Here is a 26,329-nt window from a genome sequence, read left to right as displayed (position 1 = left end):
GGACACAAGGCTATACGTTGTCCAAATCAAAGCTGCCCTAAACGCTGTTCAGCCACCCTAAACATTCTCTGTTTTAGCCACAGCAAAAAGAGGACAGAACAGCTTGGGTTTTGGAAGCTATTAAGAAGGATGAGGAGATTCTGGACAGCGTGATAAGGAGGAGATGAAGGAGGCCGAGCAATGGATATATTTGAGGACTGTTCTTTGTAACAGGCTGAGTAAAGGGATGACTAGGCCGCAGCTAAGGCAACATTCCTGCGAAGGTTTGAAGGGCTGTCTTAGGCCATCTCAGGTGATCGAATTATTGCAAGGAAGGGCAGCCGCATTCACTATTTAAAGGACGGGCAAACCCTTAACTAGTTTGCTGCAAATCTATGGAAGCTTGTTGTGAGGGCAAGTCGTGGACCTTGTAAAGGCTAGAACCACCCAGGATTATTGTGAAGGGTCTCATCCCCACAAGGAAGGGCAGCCGCATCACCTTGGAGCAAATCTGGGCGGAAAAGAAAGCTGGCAAAGAGACTGTGATATGCACTAACCAGACCTTAGTTGCAACAAACAAATCAAACCTCAAAACATTGAGCTAAGGTATGTTGTTTATGACATTTCTTGTAGGTGTTAAGGGCTTCCATATGCCCAGAACAATAGTGTTTTGGGCATGACTGTTAGGTACAGTAGTTACAGCAGTACAACTAGGACAACTAGGCAATGGTACATACATATATTTAGAGCAGCGTAAGTGTGTTGGGACAGCAACAATGTTGGGTTGCTGTAAGTATACTGGGATAACAAGCCCTGATGGGACATCAGTACTAGCAACAATGATATTGTGCCACAATGTTCAATGGGACAACACAATGATGAGGCAGTGGCACAATGGGACAACAATGACATTGTGCAGCAGTGGCACAATGGGACAACAAGCATGAACAACATGGTGCAACATGGTGCAACATGGCAAGCATGGCAAGCATGGACAACATGGATAGTTGTGGCAAGCACATGAGACATGTTGTATGACAACATGATTCAACAATGGCACATGGGACAACAGTGCAACATAGGGTGCAGCATGGTGCAACACGGTGAGGTGTAGCATGATGACGAAATGCAGCACAATGATAGGTGAAGGAGTCACCTTGGAGAATCAGTTGAAGCAACATGTCTTCAACTGATCTCATGTATCATCTTCTTAGAGATGATCTATGCTCTTATCTGGATAAGTCAAAGTGTTGACTTCTGTTGTAAATGTACTATCTCTCTCTCTCTCTGCTAAACTATTGAAGAACATATAAGAAAAATTGATCAAGGGTTTCCCTACATTGGGGTTTGTCCCTGGCTAGCGCCATATCTTGTGTCCTCTTGTCTTGGCTTGTCTTTTGCGATTTATGTTTATGTTCTATCTGCAGTTTACTTTAATGCTGATGTGATTGCTAATCTGGAAAAGATATTGAGCCAACTGTGAAAATTGAAATAAATTGCTCTAAGCATAGAACATACCTAAAATTGGCACGGTATCAGAGGTGAGGTGAAGACAATGCCCAAGCAAGAGTGAAAGAGCAATCATCGAAGACAGTTGAGTAAGGACGAAAGGATCAATGGATTCCTCATCCCTTTTCAAATCACCAAGGGTGAAGTCGAAGCAAAGAATATTATCAGAATGGCACAACGAAAGTTTCTGATGGCCTACCTAAAGACTACTTCAATGGGAAGTCTGGATCTAAGGGTGGAAGGAAAGGCAAATGCCTTAGTTGTAATAAGTTTGGCCATTATGCGAAGGAGTGTCCGAGGTAGGGACACATCACTTGATGATGATAACAATCATTCCAGGGACATATTCAATGATCAAAGGAATGACAAGTAATGCAGGTCATCAAGGAAACGGCCGACTCTTCAGAGAAAGCAAGGAACCCCAGGTATGAAGAATCAAATGTTGTTTCAGATAAGATAAAAAAGCGTTATCTTGTATTGGCCCTCTCCTTCAGATTCTTTGGGAATCTGGCTTATTGATTGTAGTGCTTCAAGGCACTTCATCGGATAGAAGGGTGATCTCTCTAATTTAGTAAAGATGGAAACAATTGTGGGATTATACTTGGAGCCGATGCCACCTATCCCGGAAAGGGTGTAGGAAATGTTACCCCTCAATTGAATGAGAGTAACTCGATTCATTTACAAGAATCTCTTTTGTGTACCTGATTGCAAGAAGAACCTGGTGTCCATCTCGGCAATGGAAGTCAAAGGTTTCAGGGTGGCATTCATCGATGGAAAGGTACGTGTTTGAAAATGGAATTTTCACAGATGATTTTTCTCATGGTTTCAGGGTTGGCAATTTGTATCAAGTTGCAAGATTATCCATTGGGGATCATGTCAATTGACATATCTCATCTATAACACTGAAGGTCTACTTATAGGGCCCTACCAGATGTGAGTCAGATGCTGACAGCGATACCTGAATTCAAGAAGAGCATGAAGGTACATGTCTGAGATGTACCGAAGGAAAATCTTACAAGGGGACCATTCCCCTCATGTAGCAGGTCCACAGGTTTGGAACAACCTGAGGAGTTTGAGATTCATGATCGGGAATCTCATGTATACAGGTAGAAGAAAGCCCTCTATGGCTTGAAGTAAAACACCCCGGGCATACTATGAGATGATTGATAGTTGTCTGATGAAGCTGAGATTCACTAGGAGTGAAACTGATCCAAACCATTGCTTGAAGGTTGTGGATGATAGACCTCTCATATCGGCACCTTTTGAGGACGACCTATTTCTGACAGGTGCAAACCCTCTCATTTGCAGAAGTAAGAGGGAGTTGGATTTCGGATGTGGAATGGTAAACTGCAAGCCCGTGACTACCTCGAGGATCTTAACTTTCAGAAGTTATATGGTAGTGATGTCGGACCGGATTTGGGAAATACCTCTGAGTTTCATAAACTCATTCACGTTGATGTTCTTGGTGAACTTCTATCCGGACATATGATTTTCAGTTAGTAGGATGAGCTCATATATGGTTGAGCCTCACTGGATTGGTGCCAAGAATCTTTTGAGATGTCTTTGAGGCACAATCTCTCATGGATTGAGATACACTACCGGAAATATGAAGCTGCATGATTGTTTGAATGTTGACTAGGCAGGCAGTGTGGAGGATCTCAAGAGCACTTCTGAGTGCTGATTCTCTTTGGCTCTTGCTCAATATCCTAGATGAGAAGGAAGCAGAAGTTGGTTGCTATAAGCACTGCTGAGACCGAATACATAGCTACGAGTATGATCTCGTGTGAAGCTGCCTGGTTGTTGAAGCTCTTCAGCGAGTTGTTTGTACACTTGATGGATACCACTGTAATCCTATGTGTCAACTAGGGGGGGATTCGATTGTTGAGGAATCTCGTATTCTATAATTTCTCCAGCATATAGACATCAGATACTACCTTATCGAGGATATGGTACGTCGATGAGCGAGGAGGCTCCATTGCATTGACACTGATGTACAGGTCGCAAACATTCTGTCTAAGCCCCGGGGAAATGTCAAATTTGTGACTTTCTCGAACCACTTGGAGTCATTGAGAGACCTTCTGATGAGGATCTTGCATGATGCATGCATTGAGCTCTGGGAGCTCCGGGGGGCTTGGGGTACTACAGGAGCAACACGCGACCATAGGGCGGCTCACCCTCCTCTAATGGTGCGCTGTGTACAGGGTGAATGGTTCAACCTTCCCTTGTGATACCCTGTGGCGACTTAGGGACAGGATGAGTGGTTCTCTTGTCGAGGCATCCTACCCATGCAGTCTGGGACTCATGGGAAGTACCTCTCATCTGGCCAATGAACAGGGAAATGGGGTTAGGGACCATAGTAGTACTATTGATGGACGCATCATTGTATCTATCGTACTCCCTATGTTAGGATGACCTCCATTGATCTGGGATCAATGAAACTGATCTGGGATCAGTATGAGTGGTTTGAGACACTCTCTTGTGATATTGATCTAGGATCATTGAAATTGACTTCGGGTCAGTATGATACACTCTCTACATATAAAACTGACTTCGGGTCAATAGAGAATGGTATGAGACATTCTCGATCAATTCTTCTTCTTCATGGCTCAGCAAAGTAGAGCAGAGAAGAGCAGTGTAGGGCACTGATGACAGAGATAGTACAGTCGGACAGATGGACCAGTGGATGGAGTTCTCCCTAGTTTAGAGGGAGTGTTAAAATTGGCAACTAGGGCCAAACTCCATGTGGGTCATCTTATTTATGGTAGATGATATTTTTCTTGGATCCCTCTCATCGAGAGGTGTAGGATTGATCTGAAGATCATCCGATTCCAATAAGTATTCATGGAGTTATGAATTTATTTGTGTTATAAGACAATTCGTCAAGGTCGGCCAGCGACTAAATAACCCCACATGTGCTCAACGTTTTAGTATAAAAGGAGATGACTTGAGAGTCATTTCTCACACACTTCTTGTGTTCTCTTCCTCTCCACTTGTCTTTGGGTTTTTGGTGGGAGGAAGAGATCCTAAGAATCTATGCAGCCCTAAGGAGAGGATGCCCTAGCTCAACGCTATCATAGAGAAGGCATGCCCTAGATCTAGATGCAGGCAATGAAGAGAAGGCTCTGCATCCTAATGTGGTAGCTTATATGGAGGGCAACTCTTATAGTGGACACAAGGCTATACGCTATCTAGATCGAAGCTGCCCTAAATGTTGTTCAGCCACCCTAAACATTCTCTGTTTTAGCCGCAGCAAAAAGAGGACAGAACAAAGTGGGTTTTGGAGGCTGTTAAGAAGGCCGAGGAGATTCTGGACAGCGTGATGAGGAGGAGATGAAGGAGGCCGAGCAATGGATATATTTGAGGACTGTTCTTTGTAACAGGCCGAGTAAAGGGATGACTAGGCCGCAACTAAGGCAACATTCCAGCGAAGGTTTGAAGCGCTGTCTTAGGCCATCTCAGGTGACTGAATTATTGCAAGGAAGGGCAGCCGCATTAACTATTTAGAGGACGGGCAAACCCTTAACCAGTTTGCTGCAAATCTATGGAAGCTTGCTATGAGGGCAGGTCATGGACCTTGTAAAGGCTAGAACCACCCAGGATTATTGTGAAGGGTCTCATCCCCACAAGGAAGGGAAACCGCATCATCTTGGAGCAAATCTGGGAGGAAAAGAACGCTGGCAAAGAGATTGTGATATGCCCTAACCATACCTTAGTTGCAGCGAACAAATTAGACCTCAAAACAGTGAGCTAGGGTATGTTGTCTATGACATTTCTTGTAGGTGTTAAGGGCTGCCATATGCACAGAACAACAATGTTTCGGGCATGACTGTTAGGTACAACAGTTACAACAGTACAACTAGGACAGCTAGGCAATGGTACATACATATTTAGAGCAGCGTATGTATGTTGGGACTGCAACAATGTTGGGTTGTTGTAAGTATACTGGGATAAAAAGCTGTGATGGGACAACAATACTAACAGCAATGATATTGTGCCACGATGTTCAATGGGACAGCACAATGATGAGGCAGTGGCACAATGGGACAACAATGACATTGTGCAGCAGTGGCACAATGGGACAGCAAGCATGGACAACATGCTGCAACATGGCAAGCATGGATAGCATGGAAAGCATGGTGCAACATGGCAAGCATGGACATCATGGATAGTTGTGGCAAGCACATGAGACATGTTGTATGACAACATGGTTCAATAATAGCACATGGGACAGCAGTGCAGCATAGGGTGTAGCATGGTGCAGCACGGTGAGGTGTAGCACAATGATAGGTGAAGGAGTCACCTTGGAGAATCAGTTGAAGCAGCATGTCTTCAACTGATCTCATGTATCATCTTCTTAGAGATGATCTATGCTCTTATCTAGATAAGTCAAAGTGTTGACTTCTGTTGTAAATGTACTATCTCTCTCTCTCTCTCTCTCTGTTGAACTATTGAAGAACATATAAGAAGAATTGATCAAGGGTTTCCCCACATTGGGGTTTGTCCCTGGTTAGCGCCACATCTTGTGTCCTCTTGTCTTGGCTTGTCTTCTGTGATTCATGTTTATGTTCTATCTGCAGTTTACTTTAATGCTGATGTGATTGCTAATCTGGAAAATATATTGAGCTAACTGTGAAAATTGAAATAAATTGCTCTAAGCATAGAACATACCTAAAATTAACAAATTCGGCCTTCCAGGAGAGTCAAAGTCAGCGCAAAACAATTTGGTCAAACCCACTCAAAGGAGAGAGAAATACTGCTGTAATTTTCTGCAGTCAAATTTGAAGTCAACCTAAAGTCAATGCTGGTCAAATCCCCCTTGGTCAATGCTCTGAAACTTCAGCCTGTTTTGACCCAGAAAAACTCGGCCTCCTGCCACACGTGCGAAGAAGAGAAGCTGCCTCCAAGAAGTACAAACCAAATAAGAGAAGAGAGAGATGATGTGATGTGTGATGAGTGAATGTCCAAATGAGGGAAGGGTCACTCCTATTTATACAATTCGTTGAGGGTGAGGAGACCCATCCATTGGGCTTCATGAGCCTACATTTGACTGAGGCCGACCTTGACAATTTGTCCATAAGAAGAATAAATTCATAATTCCATTTCTGCTTGTCAGAATGAGATGATCTTTATATCAAAATTGTACCTCTCCGAAAGAGGAATCCAATGCAATAATTATCTCCATCATATGAGTTGTCTTAAGGTGGAAGTTGGCCCTAGTTGCAATTTCAACACTCCCTCTCAACTAGGGAGAATTCCACTTACCAAGCCATCTAACATCATCATGCCAACCTGTCATCCTGTATCGTCCATGCCATCACTGCCTTGCTTTGCTCTGTTGAACCATGAAGTAATAATGAAGAAAATGTGATTGAGAGTGTATCATACCACTCTCCATTGACTATAGTCAGTCCTTGATCCCATATCAAGTTGTTGAACACCATGCATCCTAGTCATAGGGAGTACGACAGTACACGATGCGTCCATCGGTAGTGCTATGGTCCCTAACCAGCGTTTCCCAACTCATTGGCCAGATGAGAGGTACTTCCCATGAGTCCCAGACTCTATGGGTAGGATGTGTGTCGGGGCATCAATAGGAGAAGGTGAACCACTCATCCTATGCATATGTCAATCGTAGGGGAAGGTGAACCACTCACCCTACATACATTTGTCTGGGTAGGGAAAGGTGAACCACTCACCCTACACACATGTCAACAATAATGGGGTATCACAGGGGAAGATGAACCACTCACCCTGTATCCAACGCACCACTAGGGGAAGGTGAACCACTTACCATATGGTTGCTCATAGCTAGCGTCAAGAAGTACCCTGTGCCCCTAGGAGCTCCTAGAGCTCTGTGTCCAACTCATACGGGACCCTCGTAAGAGGGTTGTTCCACGACTCCAAGTCTCTCACGAAAGGTTAAGAATTTGACCTTCCCGAGAGGATTCATGAGAATGTCAGCAACCTGCTCATTTGTCCTGATGTGTTGGAGCCTAACTGCTCCCCGTTGTACCATATCCCGGATAAAGTGGTACCTGATATCAATGTGCTTGGAGCGGTTGTGGAACACGAGATTCTCTGATAGATGAATCCCACTCTGGTTGTCGCAGAAGATCACGGTGGTATCTAGCACGTGCTCAAATAGCTCACTGAAGAGCTTCCTCAACCAAACTGCTTCACAACAGGCCATACTTGCAACAATGTATTCGGCCTCGACGGTGCTTAGTGCAACCGATTTTTGCTTCTTGCTCATCCAAGATATAGAGGCAGATCCCAAGGAGAAGCAACACCCAAACATTCTCCTACAATCCACCACCCTGCCAACCTAGTCAGCATCTGTATATCCATGTAGTTTCAAATCCCTGGTAGTGTATTTCAGACCATAGTGGATTGTGCCCCGAAGATATCTCAAGAGATTCTTGGCAGCAATCCAATGAATGTGATGAGGCCCGACCATATATTGACTCAACATGTTCACAACAAAGCATATGTCGGAAAGGGAGTTGACCAAGAACATCAGTGACCCCACAAGTTTATGATACTCAGTAGGGTTTGCCAATTCGAGCCCAACAACACTTCCACATACCTTCTTGAAGTTGAGTTCCATCGGAGTAGTCACAGACTTGCAATCCACCATCCCACATCTCTCAAGTAGCTTCACAATATATTTTCCTTAAGAAAGTAAAATCTCCCCTAGCTTTTGCCAGACCTCCAACCCTAGGAAATAATGCATCAGTAATAGGTCCATCTCGAACTCGGAAACCAGCTCCCTCTTGCATTGATCAATGAGAGGGTCATCACCTGTCAGAAAGAGATCATCTACATAAAGGACCAGAATGAGAGGTCTGTCCTTTTCAACCTTGAAGTATAGGTTCGGGTCAACATCGCTTCTTGTAAATTCCAGCTTCATAGGATAGCTATCGATTCTTTCATACTAAGCCCTAGGGGCTTGGTTCAACCCATAGAGGGCTTTCTTCACCTTGCATACGTGTCTCATGATCTTGAACCTCGAACCCCTCGGGTTGTTCCACATACACTTCCTCCTTAAGCGAACCATGCAAGAAGGCAGTTTTGACATCCATCTGATGAAGGTTCCATCCTTGCGAGACAACAAGGGCCATGATCGAACATATGGAGGTATATCGGGCAACTGGTGCAAACATCTCATCGTAGTCTACTCCTTCCTTTTGAGAGAAGCCTTGAGCTACAAATTTGGCCTTGAATTTCTCAGCACTCCCATCAGCTCCATGTTTGATCTTGTAGAGCCATTTCGAAGTGACTACAGAGTTATCCTTGGGTCTAGGAACCACATCCCAAACATCATTCTTCATGATCGGCTCATACTCTTCGTTCATCGCATCCTTCCAAACCTGTTGCTTCATGGCTTCTTCGAATGTACAAGGCTGATATGGTACTCATGGCAGTTAAGTACCCTTCGTACCGATTTGGCGTCTTGCTTTCACGAAATGTCCCCCTCGGTGCAATGTGTTTCTCGGCGTCTTCAAGAGTATCTTTGAGCCATAAAGGCCTCTTCCTTGTAGTAGAGGGCTCACTAGGAGGTGGATCAATGGGATCCATCGGACCTTCAACATCGGGCATCGATTCATCGGACGGAGGTTCATCCTACTTTGCTGCTTCAACATCATCATTAGCCTTCCTAGGAATAAGAAGATCTCGAATCTTTCTAAGAGAAGAATCTTCATTGAAAGTGACATCATTACTTAATTCCACTTCCCTTTTCCCAGGCACATAGATTCCATATGCCTTCAAAGTTTCACTATAGCCCACAAATGTTCCATTCTTCTCAGATGCATCTAATTTGTTTCTTTTCTCTTTTGGTACATGAAAGTATACAGGACAACCAAAAATTCGAAAATGAGAAATGTCTGGTTTCTTATCGGTGAATACTTCTTCGGGTGTCTTGAAGTCCAAAGCTTGATGTGGGCATCGGTTTTGGACATACACAACGGTGTTGGCAGCTTCTCCCCATAAGAACTTTGGAAGACCTTGATCATGAAGCATAGCCCGAGTGGCTTCAATGATAGTATGATTCTTCCTTTCAACAAAACCATTTTGTTCAGGAGTATATGCGGTGGTAGCCTCCCTCTTAATGCCAGCGTCTCTACAATAGTCTTTGAATTCATTAGACTCATATTTGGTCCCATTATTGGTCCTCAGAATTTTGATCTTCTTCCTTGTTTGATTCTCAACCAAGGCTTTGAAGGAGAGGAACCATTTGAATACTTTATTTTTCTTCTTTGAGAAATAGATCCATGTCTTGCGAGAGAAGTCATCCACGAAAATAACATAATACAAATATCCACCCAAAGATGTCACGGGCAACATACTTGATAGATCAGAATGGACCAATTGAAGAATATCGGTGGTTTGAGTCTCACTTGAGGGGAATGGTCCCCTTGTATGCTTTCCAGCTTCACATCCCTGACAAACACCTTCATGATTTAAGTTGAATTCGGGCATCCTTGTGACCATCTTCCTTACATCGGGTAAGGCTTTGAAATGAAGGTGAGCAAATCTCCGGTGCCATAATTTGGATTGAAGAGAAGTATCACAAGTCATTGCTCCCAACAAACTTCCTCCAATCTGATAGAGACCTTCAACTTTGAATCCTAGAGTGAATGCATCTCTTGGGTTCCTTTGCAAAGACAAACCTTCCCATGAACGAATGACACCTTAAAACCTTTGTGTTCCATCGCAGAAATGGAAACCAAGTTCTTTTTCAAGTCAGGTACATATAGCACTTCTTGTAGGTGAAGTGTTTGACCATGATTTAAGTGAAGAGTAATGGTCCCAATTCCTTTCACGGGATAAGTGGCATTATCCCCAAGTATAATCTCCATATTTGTCTTCGTTTCAACCAAGTTAGAGAGGGTCTCCTTGTACCTAGTGAAGTGCCTTGAGGCACCACTATCAATCAACGAATGGTCCAATGTATCCGGAGGAGAGGCGGCAAAGAGGGCAGAAATAAGATAAAATTATTTTTCCTTTACAACATTAACTTCATCATACCTAGAGTTTCTTGACTTCTTCGAAGGATGACCACTTCCATTTCGAGCAGCAGGAGCATTCCTCTTTCCTGTGTTATTGAACCTGTTGTTCCTTTGATTGCCATTTCCCTTGAAGTTGTTGTTGTTGTTGTTGTCATCATCTCTTTGAGTATCCTTCTTGTGAGGACACTCTCTAGCGAAGTAGCCAAACCTGTTACAATCGAAGCACCCTCCTTTTCTTCCTTCTTTGAATCTCGGCTTGAACCCTTGTCCTTGATTCCTTGGACCAGCATTGTTCCTTATCTTAGAATGAGCAGAGAAGGCAGTAGGATTGTTTCCATTAGAGGGCTTGTCTCTTTCCATCATCCTTATTTTTTCTTGAGTGCAGCTAGCCAATAGTTCATCAAATCCCGAAATCCTGTCATTGTTGAGAATGATAGTGTTGAACACATCCCAATCTCTTGTAAGGCCCCCAAGTGCAATAAGAGAGTTCCCGGTCACCAGTGACTTCACTAATAGATAGGAGATAATTCTTGATCTCGGTAATCCTCATGAAGTAGGATTGGATGGATTCTCCTATATCCATCTTGATATTGTTAGAAATGTTAGTTTATAATTGTTGATTGACTATGACAATACACACAGGTTTCTGAATGTAATATATTTTATTAATTGATAATATTCGAATGATGATTACAAGGCTGAGGCGGTGCTCCATTAATAGGAGTTCACTGGCCATGCCTAATCAGAGAGACATGTCCTTTGGGACTGATGTCTCTTCATTTAGCTAATAGTAATTAATTGTTAGTTAATTGATTAATATTAACCGTTTAATTATTTAGGTAATATTTTATCATTTTTAATAATTTTATGAATTTAAATTCGTAACATTGCCTTCCCCTTAAGATGCTTTGTCCTCAAAGCATAGGTAGGTTTGGGTGTTGATGAAGAAAGTGTTCTGATTCCCAAGACGAGTCTTCCTCTGGTAACCTCTTCCATTTGATGAGGTATTCCTTTATTGTCTTCGATCGTAAAACCTTTTCTCGGGTAGCGAGTATACCTTTAGGTTTGAGACTATTCTTCCTTCTTCATCGGTCTTTGGTATTTCTGTTTGTGCTATTTGGTTTTGTCCTAATACTCTCTTGAGACTTGATACATGAAAGGTATTGTGCATTCGACAATTATCAGGTAACTTTAAGCCATAAGCTATGCTACTTATTTTTTTGATTATCTGATACAGCCCATAATATTTAGGTGATAATTTATTCTTCCCTTGTTGTTTTAGTGATAGTTTCTTATAAGGTTGGAGTCTAACAAAGACCCAATCTCCCTCCTCGAACTCTCTTTTAGAGCGGTGTTGGTCAGCTTGTTGTTTCATTCTATTACGAGCCATGGTTAGATTTTCTTTTAGTAAGTTGATGATCCTTTTACTTTCTCCTAGGTGGCCTTTAACTGCTGGTACCTTGGAATCAAGAAGTGCAAAGTCTTTCCATTTGGGTGGCTCGTAACCATATAAGGCATGGAAAGGTGTCATTTTAGCTGAAGTATGGTATGTGGTATTATACCAACATTCTGTCAGGTGTAGCCACCGGGTCCATCTGTTTTGTTTATCTGTAACGAAACAACGAAGATATGTTTCCAAGCATTTATTAATGATTTCGGTTTGCCCATTTGTTTGGGGGTGATAGTCCGAACTCATGTTGAGGGATATTCCTGCTTGGTGACAGAATTCCTTCCAAGATTTGCCCCTAAACCTTACATCTCTATCGTTGACGATGACCTTAGGGAAACCATGTAGTTTGTAAATATTTTTACAAAACACATCAGCGATTTGTTTAGTTGTGTCAGTGTTTTTAATAGCCTAAAAGTGGGCATATTTAGTGAGCTTGTCGACTACTACAAATAGTTTATCCTTTCTGTCAGATGCAGGAAGTCCTTCAATAAAGTCCATCGAAATCTCCTCCCACTTTTGATTTGGAATGTGTGATGGATGTAGCAACCCTGGGGTTGGAATGTTTTCGCTCTTGTTCTTTGACAAATATCACATTCTGCAACATATTTCTGAATTTTCTTGCTCATACCCTTTCAATAGAATGACAGTCGGATGTTGTAGTAAGTCTTGTAGAATCTGACATGTCCCACTGCAGGCGAATTGTGAGACTCTTTTAGTATTCTCACTTTAAATTTGGATGCAGGTGTCAGGTAAATTCTACCCTTGTACCATAAGATGTCATTCTTCCACTCGTAGTTGGTATGTTGACTGATATTCTTAATCATGGAGTCACAATCCTCATCCTTGGCATATTTGGCTCATATTTATTCCAACCATTCTGGGACAACTATCATAGTAGCGCATGTTGTGTTGCTGTCATATTTATGTGAGAGTGCATCTGCCACGACATTTTCTTTCCCTTTTTTGTGCAATATCTTCAGGTCGAAGGCTAACAACTTCTCCATCCATTTTTGTTGCTCTGTTGATAATGTCTTTTGCTGAAGTAAGAACTGTAGACTGTTGTGGTCGGTTCGGATTGAGAATTTACTTCCAAGCAAGTATTGGCTTCACTTTGTTAAGGCATGTATGATGGCAAGCATCTCTTTTTGGTATGTTGATTTTAAGCCCTCTCGTTTATTAAGTTTGTTGCTTTCAAATGCTATAGGATGGTTGTCCTTCATTAATACGGCTCCAATTCCGAATCCTGAAGCATCACATTCGACTACGAACGGCTTGGAGAAGTCAGGAGCCGCTAGCACTAGTGTGGTTGACATTACTTCCTTTAAATTCTCAAAACACTTGTCTACTTGGTCATTCCACTGAAAAGCATTCTTCTTTAACAAATTGGTTAGACCTAAAAATCCTCCTAGCTTGGATACGTTCTTCGGTTTGCGTCATTCTTTGATTGCCTTGATTTTGTTGGGATCCACTTGGACTCCTTCCTTGGATATAACATGTCCTAGGTATTCAACTTCCTTTTGCCCAAACGTACAATTTGATAGCTTGGCGTAGAATTGGTTCTTCTCCAATACAGACAATACTTCTTCCAGATGCTTGAGATGTTCCTTCCATGTCTTACTGTGGACCAGAATATCATCGAAGAAAACTAATACAAACTTCCGCAAATGTGGGTGAAAAAGTTCATTCATGGTTGCTTGGAAGGTGGCTGGCGCATTTGTTAATCCAAATGGCATAACTTTAAACTCATAATGTCCTTCATGAGTCCTGAATGATACCTTTTTGACGTCTTCTAGTCTTACTCGTATTTGGTAGTAGCCTGATCTTAGATCTAATTTGGAGAAGTATTATGCACCGTGTAGTTCATCTAACATTTCGTCAATGAACAAAATCAGAAACTTATGTTTAATAGTGATTCTGTTTAAACCTCTGTAATCTATACATAATTGGAAGGCTCCATCCTTCTTCTTGACCAATATTATGGGTGCAACGTATGGACTTCTACTTTTCGTAATGATTCCATGCTTCAGCGGGTCTTGTATTAAGCGTTCTATTTTTGTCTTGTGGTGATGGGGATAACGATATGGCTTAACATTTACTGGTGTTGAGTCTAGTTTGACTTCGATAATGTGTTCAATTTGCCTTTCAGGGGGTAATTTCATTGGTAGTTCTTGAAAAACCTTCTCGTAGTTCTCAATCAAGGATGAAATTTCTAATGGTTGGTGGGTCCCTTCTATCGATAATAACTCCAACTGCTGACATTGTGCAACAAATGCTAGTGCCCCCTTGCAAATAAGTTTCTTCATCTGCTGAGCGGTGATGACTTGGGTTGGTGGCGCTTGAAACCCAAACAACTTATATTTCCTTCCATCCCACTTGAATTTAATGAACTGCTTTATGTGATTTGCTGAATACGTGCCTAGTGTTCGTAACCATTGTACCCCTAAAACGACATCTACTCCTCCTAGGGGAACTGTGTAAAAATTGGACTCCATTGCATATTCGCTTAATTGCAACTTAACTTTATGGCACTTGCCTACTCCATCTATACGTTTCCCATCTGCTACCATAACTCTTAAATCTTTTACTGGGTAAGCAAAAACGTTCAGTCTTTTTGCAACAGTGACATCTACAAAGTTGTGTGTACTCCCTGAGTCTACTAGAACGATAACATTTTGCTTCTTGATGTGACCTTTAAGCTTCAATGTCTGTGGTTGAGCTATCCCTATGATGGCTGTTAAAGAAATTTGTGGCATATCTTCTTCTAATTCTGGACTAGGGTTTGCATTTTCTTCGTTGTCCTCTTCGTCAGAGCTGTCTTCTGAAGATTCTTCTTCTCGTTTGGCTTTGCAATTGTACAATTTTTGCGTTGCGCATTTGTGTCCTGCGTAATACTTGTCTCTGCATTTCCATCGTTTGCCATCCTTTTTCCTTTCGACACTAGATTGTTGTTTTCCTTCATTTTTCATTGGTGGTGGAACATACTTGCTAGTGTTCTCTAATGATGGTTTACCTGATTTCCCCTTGGAATAGCTATTAGTTCTCTCGTTACTAGCAAATGGTGGCTTGTGGAGTTTATATTTCCGCTCGATAATTATGGCTGCGTGTCTGGCCTCCTCAGTGGTTTTGGGTTTATGCAATTTTAATTCTTCGCGAATGTAATCTTTAAGGCCACAGCGATACATTTTTAACAACTCTTCATCTGAGAACCCTCTCTGCCTTACTGCTAATACTTCCCATTCATGAGTGTATTCACTCACTGATTCTTTTTGTTTCAGGTGAATGAATCTCTCATAGACATCATCCTCCTCCTTGTCGTGAAACCTATTTAGCAGGGCATTTTTAATGTTTTTCCAATTGAACAAGCAACCCATACATTTAGACGACCACCACAAAAACCAATCGTACGCTTCTGCTTCTAACTAGTTGGATGCAGTCATGACTCTTTCTTGCTCACCGAGCGGAGGGTTCGCTAAAAAAATGGTGTCCATCTTGTTTACCCATAAGACGGTGCCCTTATAATTCTTACCATCATACTTAGGTAATTCATTTTTTATTTTAAGATGGTTCCTTGCAAAAGATTTAGTATAATATTGGCTTCCTTCGAAGTGAATTTGTGGTATTCACTGCTTCTCATGCCTTAGGAACTCATGCTCTGAAGAAGTCTCACCTTCCGGAGTCTTGGGACTCTGTGTAGCTGAAGGTGGATCAGTCTCTCCGAAACGCTGGCTCATCAAGTTTTTTAAGAAAGAGATAGCCATTTGGTCCTGCTTACTAATAGATTTCTCGACGTTATCAAGGCGTTTATTTAACTTGCTAATGTCCTCTTGAATTCTTTTCATATCGTCATTGTTGTTGCCCGCCATTTTGTTTCGTTTTTTCTTTGAAAACCCAATTTTTTTTTTAAATAATAATATTTATTTTTTCTTTTAAATAATAATAAATATATATATATATATATATATTATTTTAAATAACAATAATATTTATATAATTATAAACTATATATATATATATATATATATATATGATTGTAATTTATATATACTATATAATTATAATTATATAAAATATATATAGTTTTTAATTGTTAATGGAGCGGTGTATGACCGAAAAAAGAGAATCACGACCGTTGAACGTAATTTGTATTTGTATCAACGATCTCTCGCTGCCCTGGACTTATACGCGCAAACAACGGATCATTCCACGATGGCATACTGTTCCATGCCTAACCTGCAGACGTCACCTACGTTGTTCTTCCACACCGCCTTACACGCACAGACAATGGATCGTTCCACGGTGGCCGGCTGTTCCACACATAGACTGCAAACGTCACCTCCACAGCACGTTGTTCCTCCACGCCGCTGAGCACAGGGAACCGCGCCACTGTTCTGAGAGCAGTAGTCTTGCAATAGTGAAACAATAGAGCAGGTCGAGGATGGGAGGCTCGTAGGGCCTGATGGCCAGCAGAGTGATGTGGGTTGTCACCAGAAGAATTCTGGCTTTGATACCACTATTAGAAATGTTAGTTTCTAATTGCTGATTGACTCTGACAATACACACATGTTTCTGAGTGTAATATATTTTATTAATTGATAATATTTGAATGATGATTACAAGGCTGAGGCGGTGCTCCTTTAATAGCAGTTGACTGACCATGTCTGATCAGAGAGACATGTCCTTTGGGACTGATGTCTCTTCATTTAGCTAATTAATTGTTAGTTAATTGATTAATATTAACCATTTAATTATTTAGGTAATATTTTATCATTTTTAATAATTTTATGAATTTAAATTCATAACATATATATTTCATCTTGTTCTTGAGAGAGAATTTGATTTGCATTGTTCACTTTGAACATCCCAACCAACTTTTCATACATCTCCTTATATGTTTCCAAATCAGAAATATAGGCAACCAAAGGCTTATGAATGGAATCAACACTAATCTTCTTAGCTTTTACCTCACCTTTCTTGTACTTGGTTTGTTCAGCAATGGATGCATTTGAAGGAGGCTTGGCTATTCTTCCTTTGACATAGTCCATGGCATCATTCTCTTCCAAAGTCAAATACAAAGTCATCTTCCGTGCATGATAGTCAGACTTGTCCTTAAGCTTGTCCTTGGATTTGAAGAAAGATGTAGTCGTCATTGGGACTAGTTCCAAGTCCTTGTCCAACAATTTCTCTTAGTTATTGCTTTGCTTCACTCTTGCTTGCGCTTTGTCTTCACCTGAGCTTCGATACCATGTTAATTTTTGATAACAATGGTATGTTCTATGCTTAAGCACAATTTACTTCAATGTTCCTTTAGCAGCCCAATGACAATTTCCAATAGCAACCACATTAACTTATAAACATTGACAGTAAATGCAGATAGAACATAAAATCATATGCAGAAAACAAGCCAAGACAAGAGGACACAAGATGTGGCGGATGCCAGGGACAAACCCCAATGTGGGAAAACCCTTTGATCAAATCTTCTTATTGTTCTTCAATAGTTCAGCAGACAGAGAGAGAGTACAAATATCATAAATACAAGCCCAAAATAGATCTTCCAAATCAGCAGTCAATGCAGAGCTAACCAGAAAGTCAATGGGGGTCAAAGCTGCGCCAAAATGTCCTCCAAGCAGCTCGGTCAATAGCAGTTCAATTCGATCTCCCAGGACAGTCAAAGTCAGCCCAAAACAATTCGGTCAAACCCAGTCAAAGGAGAGAGAAATACTGCTGTAATTTTCTGCAGTCAAATCTGAAGTCAAACTAAAGTCAACGCTAGTTAAATCCCCCTTGTTCAATGCTCTAAAACTTCGGCTTGTTTTGACCTAGAAAAACTCGGCCTCCTGCCACACATGCAAAGAAGAGAAGCTACCTCCAAGAAGTATGAACCAAATAAGAGAAGCGAGAGATGATGTGATGTGTGATGAGTGACTGTCTAAATGAGGGAAGTGTCACTCCTATTTATACAATTCGTTGAGGGTGAGGAGACCCATCCACTGGGCTTCATGAGCCTACATTTGACTGAGGCCGACCTTGACAATTTGGCCATAAGAAGAATAAATTCATAATTCCATTCTGCTTGTCAGAATGAGATGATCTTTATATCAAAATTGTACCTCTCTAAAAGAGGAATCCAATGCAGTAATTATCTCCATCATATGAGCTGTCCTAAGGTGGAAGTTGGCCCTAGTTGCCAATTTTAACAAAACTGGAGGCATTCTCTATGTGTTGAACGCCGTGTTGGTTTGGTGTGTGAGATTTTGGGGCATTTCTCTGCCCTGTAGCTCCTCTGCTCCATTAAGTCTGCTGCTTGCTATGCATTGGTATCAACCCCTCTGTTGTTATATACCTAGGGGGGATAATATGGGGTACAAAGGGAGGTACCCAAGGTAATAATGTAATAATGGAATGGGCCATAGTAATAAATAAGGTGGTTAACCCATATCATGTAAGGGACCACAAGTAGTTAGTAATAATGTAATGGGCCCATGGTATTAGTTCGATGGTATGAGGAAACCATGGTAATGATCCATGGTATTGTATGTATGAGGCCTATATAGAGGCTAGAGACTCCACATGGAGGGATGTCAAGGAATATGTCAAGGATTATTGTATGAACAAGCATATGGCTTGTGGAGTGTTCTCCCTCCTTAAGGAGTGAATGTATGGTGTTGCCCTACCTTAAGGGTTTTGATATCAACAAAGAAGCATTTCTATCTATTTCTCTCTTATTGTTTCTGAGTTTATTTCCATTATCATATATTTCTAGGTTAGATATATGACAAGTGGGATCAGAGCACTTTCTTGGGCAAACAGTGGATAATTTTTTTTATTTTTTGCAGGATTTTGGGGGCGACGAGTTTGCAGATCAGATCTGTACGTTTTGGTGCAAGATCTGCAAAATTTAATTGCAGATCTGGATTCTATGTGAAAAAATACCCAATTTCAAAAAAAATATCGGTCGAATCAGAGTCCGGATGAAGGAGATATCGCTGATTTAAAAATCAGTGGGGTTGCAGACAATTTTTCGAGGCAGCGAATTTGCGGCGCAGATCTGGATGTTTTGGTGCAAGATCTGCAAAATCTAATTGTAGATCTGGATTATTTGTGAAAAAATACTCAATTTCAAAAAAAAATCAGTCGAATCAGAATCCGGATGAGGGAGATATTGTTGATTTAAAATCAGCTCTTTTTTGCAGAAATTTTGGTGACGGCGGGAGAGTTGCAGCACAGATCTGAAATTCCAGTGCCTGGATCAAGATTTCTATCACATGGGCAGATGCAGAATGATTGTTCCATTTCTGAAAACAGGTCATAATAGGGATTCTGAGCAATATTGACTAAACTGTGACAATTTCAAATTTTTGCCAATTTTTTTGTGATGGCGGGCCTAGCTCAGAGTTTGAGGGACTTGTATAAATTTGATGGCTCTCATCCATTCAAATGGTTAGCACAAATGGAGAAATGTTTTAGATTGAATTACATCATGGATGATGAGACTAAGTTGAGAATGGGAAAAATGTACTTGGACAATGAAAGATGGCAATGGTGGCAAAGGCATCAAATTGCTATCGAAGGCCTTTGACTTGGGACATATTCACAAAAGCTCTTATGGACCACTTTGACCGTAAAACTAATCTTGTGGATAAGCTCACACAGACAAACACACAACCTAGCAAAGATTTTATTTTTACAGAAAAGAAGGAAACCAAGGAACCTAAAGGGTTATTTTCTGCTGGTATCTCCTTATTGCAGGTTCATGGATTGATTCAGAAAGAGAAGATCATTGTTTCTATAAATCCTAGTTGCAAGCATAATTTCATCAATGTTAATTTGGCAAAAAAATTGCAAGTTCCTGCAAAACACATTGAAAACACACAGGTGGATGATGAGGATGTTCAAGTGTATAAGGATTTGAAGATTTCTATGGATAAGTATGTGTTGCATGGTGATTTTTATACTTCAAAAATGGATAATATTAATGTTGTTTTATATATTCTTGGATGGAATCTGTGGGTACTATAAATATTAACGTGCAGAAGAAATTCCTAACGCTTTGGTATAAAAAGAGGAAAATTACATTACAGGATATTTCCATCAATAAACAGGTAGAGTCCACGGAAGTTGATGCAGAAGATGTTCCAGGGATTGACATATCAGATGATGCACAGTTGATGGTCGACAATCAAACACAAACAGAGGCTGAAGCAGAAAAGGTTACAGGTGTTGATACATCAGATGAGGGCTCAGTGGTGGAAGTAATATTGGAAGATAAGACACCACAGCAGGCACCACAACATAACAGTCAGGCTCCAGTAAGGGGTGAATTAAAGAAAAAGACACCGTGGGTTAAAACTTCAACATATCATCACCCACATCACCCCGCAAGACAACAACCAACAAGATGGCAACCAATTAGCCACAAGGACAACAACCCCCGCCGGACAGATAGAGAGGAGCAAAGATCCACCTACTACACATCAACACAGAAGAGCTACCATGGTCAGCTTCCATCTCAAGCGAGCGCGGCACCAGCGAGATCGAGGGTTCATCTTTCTCTTGGATGGCTAGATGCACGTGCATGGTACCAGTGGACTACTCTTTTGAGTAGATCTTATTATTTATGTTCTTCCCATGTTTCGGGGACGAAACATGCTAAGGGGGGTGGAATGTTATATACCTAGGGGGGATAATATGGGGTACAAAGGGAGGTACCCAAGGTAATAATGTAATAATGGGATGGGCCATAGTAATAAATAAGGTGGTTAACCCATATCATGTAAGGGACCACAAGTAGTTAGTAATAATGTAATGGGCCCATGGTATTAGTTCGATGGTATGAGGGAACCATGGTAATGATCCATGGTATTGTATGTATGAGGCCTATATAGAGGCTAGAGACTCCACATGTAGAGATGTGAAGGAATATTGTCAAGGATTATTGTATGAACAAGCATATGGCTTATGGAGTGTTCTCATTCCTTAAGAAGTGAATGTATGGTGTTGCCCTACCTTAAGAGTTTGATATCAATAAAGTGAAGCATTTCTATATTTGGATCTTATTATTCTTGGGTTTATTTTCTATTCTCCTATATTTTCTGGGTTAGATCTATAATAAGTGGGATCAGAGCCAAGTGGGTACCCAAGGTAATAATGTAATAATGGGATGGGCCATAGTAATAAATAAGGTGGTTAACCCATATCATGTAAGGGACCACAAGTAATTAGTAATAAGGTAATGGGCCCATGGTATTAATTGATGGTATGAGGGAACCATGTTAATGACCCATGGTATTGTATGTATGAGGCCTATATAGAGGCTAGAGATTCCACATGGAGGGATGTCAAGGAATATGTCAAGGATTATTGTATGAACAGGCATATGGCTTGTGGAGTGTTCTCTTTCCTTGAGGAATGATTGTATGGTGTTGCCCTACCTTAAGGGTTTTGATATCAATAAAGAAGCATTTCTATCTATTTCTCTCTTATTGTTTTTGGGTTTATTTCCATTATCATATATTTCTGGGTTAGATATATAACATCTGTTATGTTAAATTCATTGCTTGCTAAACAACCCAATCGCTTTCAAATATGTAACATTGTCTCTGCATATCCAACATCTCAGTGTGTTCAACCATGTACGTTCTGCCATACTGTGTGCATTTGTTTGAGGTATACTCTTTGTGCGTTTTCTTGAGGGTTGTGTATACTCTCTACGTGTTTGTTTAAAGGTAGTGTATGATTCTTCAGAGCTTTGTGCCTTGGTTCATACGCTGGTTAGTGCATTGGTTCATATGCCGGTTGTTAACTTTCATACCATCTCTCATATGCTGCATTGGCTGAGTTGAATGGTTGTATGTTGCATTGAATGGTTCCATATTGTATTATCTACGACTAGTCTAGCAACAAACTAATATTACACCTGGTGTTTTCCCATTGGCATTCTCTCTCATGCAAATTAATGTATAGTGTGTCTGCTAGGAGTTTTTAAAGTTACCACATATACAACTCGTGTTAAATGAGTTTTTGGATGCCACGCTACCTTCACTTCCCATTAATTTGTTAAAAGATAAAGAACGTGTAGCAGTCCATGTTGCCATTTGTAGGACTTCAGATCAAATAAAGGTGACCTTCCCTACACACCTACAGGGGTGCAACTGCTTGTACCACTTTGTGTCTATGGATCCTCTTGAGGGCTGTGAGTTCCTTCTCATATTTTCCTCGACTGACATTGATGCAAAGCTTGGATTAGACGCGAAAGTCTTAAGTTATTGGAGCTTTGTGGAAATCATCACAACAAGCAATGAAGACATTAAGAAATCCCAATATCGAATTTGCTGGGTAGGATTTGCATTATGCCAGCGTTCATACTTGACAAAATGTTTTGGTATCACTGTGAGTTGCACTCCATATTTTAGAGTTCAAAATATTTCTGAATTTCAGTACAGTTTCACTGGTATTATTGATGTCAAACTCAATCTCCATTATTATTTTGTCTTCCTATCCCTTTAATTAAAAGGATACAGATCCTTGAACCGAGATTGATTGATCCTCAAGCAAATTTTGTCTTCAAAGTGCCTGCTTTCAATTTGTTTGGCACCCTTTTTTTGAGGTTGTTTGAATTTATAACTTGGTGCAAACACGAGTTATTCATTGTCTCCTACCCACGACTCAGCTGGATATGCATCATTTTGATAGATTGCTACCTCTGATTCTAGCCTAAGATATTAATTGTACTTGGTGCATTTCCATGACACCTTTAACTACCAAGATGGAAAAAATGGCTACAATTGAGGATGTATTAGAATTACTAAATACTCTGATACTCTCCACTGCTGATGGGATGGTCAACATCAACAAGGACACTTTTTCTTGTTAGAAAATTAGAAAGGCAGAAAGATTTTCTTATATAGACAATTAGTTGTGATTCTTTTATCTTTATGTTCCTCTTTATCTTTTAGTTCATCAAGCAATTACCAAAACAATAACACAAGGACAACAAATGTAGGCGGACAACTAGAGAAAAACCCCTATCTAGGGGAAAACCCAGTTAACAATTCTTTCTTAGTTTCTCGAGATAATCCAAGACACTAGACCGAGAAAGAGATTCCCTCCACACCAAGTCAGCCCTCAATCCTTCTTGTAGATGACAACCCTTCACAAACAACTTCGACCTGGCAGCATCAGCAATTGCTTCGACTCAGTAGCAGCTTCAACCCAACAACAGTAGCAATAACTACTTCGACCAAACTTGGAGAACTTTGATCTCCCTTGATACACCTCAGAACAGGGTGAGAATTGTCCCAGAATTTCGATCTTGAGGTTTACTATCTCCTTCCAGAAACTTGCACTCCTTTCCAACCCTTCCTCTAGCCCTTTCTCAACTTTGCACGTTTCCAGCTTCTAGCTTCAGGAATCGAACTATGTGAGAGAGAATAAGATGCTACAAATGAATTCAAACTCCTTGTATTTATAGCCCTTCTTTGACGTTGAGTTACTTGTCTTGAGGCCAACTTGGTGTGGAGGAGACTAAATTCATTTTTGACTTGAAAATAATTCTTTTTACATGACCTGAAAGCCCAAGAAGGGTCTCTTTAAAGGTACAATGACTCTGATAACTCAGAATAACTCCTGGAAGTCCTCAATGGGGACTTTGACCTAAAACATGATGACCCAAGCATGAAACCCATGCTTTAATAAGTCGTAATAATAATAATAAAAATATTTTCTTCATTCTTTTGATAAGTATATCTCAAATACATTTTTGAAGACTGAACCTAGTTACAAATTTCAACATTTCTGACATTAGAATCTGTTTGCAAAATGCACAGGAAAAGATAGAGTTTTTGCAGCTTGAGTCACAGCTTCAACAAGATGAGTTACAACACAAAAGGCATCATTCTAAACTTGTTTTTGCTCAGAACTATCCTCCGTTTGAGTTCAAGACAAACTCCCATCAACTACCAGAAAGTGGTAAAATCAGTAACATTGAGTTTGACTCCCATCATGTGCCCATTTCAGGAGCAAATTTGCATGCAGGTGTGGAAATTGAGCCCGCACTTCCCAAGTCAATCATCAGACCTTGGGAAGAGCTTGTCAGCAAGAAGCGCATAACATGTCTTGGATATGATAGGGATGCATCCTTTCATACTTTAGACTACTCCAAGCGCATCCAGTTTCATAATGTTAGGTTTTTGCATGATAGTTCATATTCACCTGTCCCTACTCCTCCACAACAACAAATTGAAATGCCAACATTGTGACCAAATTGGCCATGTGAAAGATCACTGTTTTGATCTTCACCCGTGCAAGTATTGTGGTCAGCATTCTCATTCTTGAAACAAATGCTTCAGAAACAAGCCTCCTGCAAGAACAAAGATTCACCTTGGATGGATCGCTTCTTGGCATTGGGCTTCAACAACCAAGAAGATATTTAAATAATACAACAAATTTTGTTCTCAAATACTGAAAATTCTTGCAGTTGAGTTTTCTTCATCTTCTCACCTTGTATCTGACAGAGGGGGAATTGATGGTCATATACAAGCTTCAAATGCACATCAAGCGATCTTGAGCCACAACCTGAACTTGCTTCCTGAGCCTACATCCAAAGACAGCCATACCAGGATTCAAATTTGTAGCCAAAAATAGAGAAGCCCCTAAGCATGACTTTGGTTGGTGGCCTTCATTAAACCACAGCAGGTTGCAAACCTCCCTTTTTCCAGGTTGAAGGTCTCCCTCTCCAAAGCATTAAGGAGCACTTCCTCTAGCAGAAGACTTCAACTTCTTGCCAGATTTGGAAGAGTTCCGAGAATCGCACTAAGCGTTCCTTTGGTTGGTGGCCTTCCTTAAACCACCGTAGGTTGTAGACCTCCCTTTTTCAGGTTGAAGGTCTCCCTCTTCAAAGCATTAAGGACCACTTCCTCTAGCAGAAGACTTCAACTTCTTGCCAAATTTGGAAGAGTTCCAGGAACTGCACTAAGCGTTCCAGTGTTGGTGGTCATCCTTAAACCACCGCCGGTTGAGACCTCGAGTTCTCCCACCTTATACCATCATCTCAGAGAGCACATTCAACTTATTGCTGTCATGCATTGTTGTATTTTTGTATTAGAGCTCTCTTCTTGGACTCGTATATACCCCTTTGGATTAAGGGGGGGAATGTTAGACACCTAATCCTCTAAGGGTTGGTGTGGAATGTGAATAGTCGCTGGAGTCCAAGAGACCACTTGGTATATGAAGACCAAGGGTCACAATAATGTATTATAAATGTATATCTTTGTTAATAGAAACATAATTCACACTTATCTTCATCTGATGTCCATTATCATGTGTGTTTAACACGCTTGGAACCCTCAACACTGAAACTTGTTTGAGCTTCACTTCAATGGCAATAAGAAATCATGAGATCAAATGCCTAGCAGATGAGCTCCACCCCCCTTTTATAATTTTTCATTGAGTCTTCTTCAACCTTTTAGATCTTCTTTTAATATTATTTTATTGAAGAAGTCACTCTTTCCTCCTAAGTGATTTTTTGCCCCCCTTCTAATAAAAATATTTTTCCCCTTTTTATTAATTATAATTTATCCCTTTGATTTAATAATATAAAAATTGGGTAAATTTCTTTGGGTTTCCTGGATTAATTTTCCTTCTTGCTAGCCTAAAGGAGACAATTGAGCAAGCGGAAACCATGGCTCCAGCTCAAGAGATAGGGGACATTACACAATGTGCAAAATTGTTAGAGGTAGCCTGCACCAGATAGCTGGGTAACATTCACAAATCACAAAAGATACCTTAGCTATGATGTAGGGTTGTATCTACTTTGGATTACATGCCGAAGAATATTTTACGCAGTATTAGATAAGAATGTTTTATTAATATCCACAGGTGAGCAAATAAATAGGTCAATGGGACTAGAGAATACAGCAAGTTGCAATCACAATGTTGGAGTTCCAAGGCAACTTGTAAGTGCCCAAAGCAAAAAAAATACAAGTGAAAATAAGAGTAGTTAGTAAAATAGAGTACACCAAGTGGTTCAACCCTAGAAAGGAGAGAACCACTAGTCAGCACTAGAAGTAGAGGAGGGAGTGGAGCTATCCCTGTACTCATCAATCACTTGGAAAGCACAAATATAGAGTCTAATGAGAAAGTACAAATGTAGAGTCTAATGATAAATCAGCTATATTTCATCAGAATACTCACACACACATGCAGACACTTTCCTGAGTTCTATTTGGCATGTGGCTTCTTTGCAAAGTGCAACTACATTCAACATTTGGATGTTTCCATTCAAGATGACTGTCCAGGCAACCTCCATTTGCATTCTGCTACATAAAATTTGCTCTCCTACATTCTGTGTCGTCTCCAACAATCGCAGATATCCAAACTATCAGAG

The 26,329-nt window shown here is 40.7% G+C and overlaps 1 protein-coding gene across 2 annotated transcripts in view; it reads left to right on the top strand.

Moving 5' to 3' along the window:
• Positions 1 to 26,329, top strand: part of LOC149180784 (putative peroxisomal acyl-coenzyme A oxidase 1.2) — a 473,981-nt gene that overhangs the window by 446,350 nt on the left and 1,302 nt on the right. The window lies entirely within an intron of this gene.

This window comes from Pinus tabuliformis, chromosome 3_2 (genome assembly GCF_031772625.1).
Source record: "Pinus tabuliformis cultivar Carrire ecotype Pingquan chromosome 3_2, CPIR1, whole genome shotgun sequence".
Lineage (NCBI taxonomy): Eukaryota > Viridiplantae > Streptophyta > Pinopsida > Pinales > Pinaceae > Pinus > Pinus tabuliformis.
Note: the sequence above shows the minus strand (reverse complement) of the source record. Positions and strands in the feature narration are given on the sequence as shown.